The 1,994-nt window shown below is 37.7% G+C and overlaps 1 non-coding gene across 1 annotated transcript; it reads right to left on the bottom strand.

Moving 5' to 3' along the window:
* Nucleotides 1-1,007: 1,007 nt before the first annotated feature.
* LOC148285517 (U1 spliceosomal RNA) lies at nt 1,008-1,173 on the bottom strand. The gene has a single exon (XR_015821972.1). It is a non-coding gene; the product is annotated as a U1 spliceosomal RNA (small nuclear RNA).
* Between the last annotated feature and the right edge of the window lie 821 nt (nt 1,174-1,994).

Here is a 1,994-nt window from a genome sequence, read left to right as displayed (position 1 = left end):
TAACTCACTATTAGAAAATGGAATCGAGTTGGGGTAGAGTGGGATTCGAACCTAGCCACAGGACCACAACCCGATTTAAAACATAGCCTAAGTTAACTTAAGTAAGACGTCATAGTTGAAGATAAAAGTCTCCCGACCGACCACAAAGATATACTACCGGTACCCCCCCCCCAACCCCCACCTACATGTTTTGATGTAAGTACATCGGTTCTTACCGACGGGTCTAGAACTCCCCTCGATACGTTTATCTACGCATTAAAATTGTCAAAAATTTGGTTCTACCGAGCAGTTTTTCCTTTAATTACGATTTATTTTAAATTTTAACCGTTTTGAGGTTGAGTCTTTTCCTAAAAGCCTATTAAAAATATGAGAGAAATAAGTAAATTTTGAAGTCGAATTAAATTCTGGCATAACTGTCAGCCTTATAAAACGAACGCCTAGATGCGAAAATAATGTCGTTATGTTCTGTCCCATTAACATATAAGAGTATCTAGGCATTAGAAAGTTACCACTGCAACAAAATAAAGTAGTTATTTTATTTATTTCATCTGTTTTACTATCTTTCTAAGAGAACGTATCGAGAGTCGGCCTTGTAATCGCTCAGTACTACCTCAGTAGAAAAATACAGACGATCGTTAAGCATATTGTTTTGGCAATGGTTAAAAGCCATATTTAAGCGAACTTTTTTGCTTGAATTGGGATTTATTGGAGTTTATAATCGCTTTGAAGTGAGCACTTTCTATCACAGAAGCCTATTAAAAATATGAATACGATATTTTTTAGATGCTGACGTAAGGAACGCGGACTAATTGTTTGCGGTCAGTCATTGGCTTCTTTCGATCATATTATGATGTCGATATGACAAGCAGGTCGAACATACCGAGGTAAGATTCAGATAGCGCCGAAGTTAAGAATACTGTCTCGATATATACAGATGAATGAAATCGAGGGTCGCCGCCTCTACTTCACTTCAGCAAGCCGAAGCATTATTTGTTAGCATGTTTAATGCGGGAGCAGCGCGTACGCAGTCCCGACTACCAAAAATTACGCGCCCGAGTTATCCGCATTAGGGATAATCGCAAGGGTCAGCCCAACCGAAGTGCAATGGAAGAGCCTCGCCCTGGGGGAACCGCCTTGTTGATGATCACGGTATCCCCTACGCCAGGTAAGTATGCATTTACTGAAGTGTCGAAGGTATATATCTATTTAAGGAACCATAACGCAAGCGCGCTGCGAACGCTCATGCCGACATCTAGCGATGGAATTTTAAAACACAATACTTGTATAACAAAATGTGTTATGTCCTCAGAGTAATAATGCGCCAAGCTATAGAGGAGCAAGAACGCAGGAAAACCATTCTATGACTATTGGGTATTAAGTTAGCTACAGTTCGCAGCAAAACAATGGGCCGTACTCAGGTCGAGAATTGCCAAATGGATATAAATTTGCATTGTGAATACTTTTAAATATGTACCTGTTTATTTATTATTGCGGGGTTATTCCAATTTATTTTTCTATGATTCGCCTATATTTATTTTATAAAACTGAAAATACATGTGTGTGTTAATTTTTTTATTTATTTGTTCATTTTATTCACAATATATTTATGTTACATTTATTGGGACAAAAATCCCACCTCCATGGAACCAATATCCTGTGTTGAGTTTGTTTGTTTGTTTGTCCGTCAAATCTCTGAAACGGTGAGTCGTAGCGGCCCGAAATTTGAACACCTCATTTTAGATGCGATTTCAAGGTGAACATTGCTATTTTCGAGTAAAATTTGAATCGATCTCTACTCGATAAAAACACAAACTTTATATGGTTGCCTAGTGCGGCCCCGACATATTGCCCTTAATCAACTGTCATTATCAACAGTAAACACACAATTTTTTCTCCCAAATTGAGAAAAAATAGTATCTGAAGTAAATATGCTGATATAAGAAAAGTTTTTAAGCAACATAATACACGTGTAGTGACAAAAATGCCAAAAATCA

This window comes from Micrasema longulum, unplaced genomic scaffold (assembly GCF_059751315.1).
Source record: "Micrasema longulum isolate JH-2025_06_02 unplaced genomic scaffold, ASM5975131v1 h1tg000030l, whole genome shotgun sequence".
Lineage (NCBI taxonomy): Eukaryota > Metazoa > Arthropoda > Insecta > Trichoptera > Brachycentridae > Micrasema > Micrasema longulum.
Note: the sequence above shows the minus strand (reverse complement) of the source record. Positions and strands in the feature narration are given on the sequence as shown.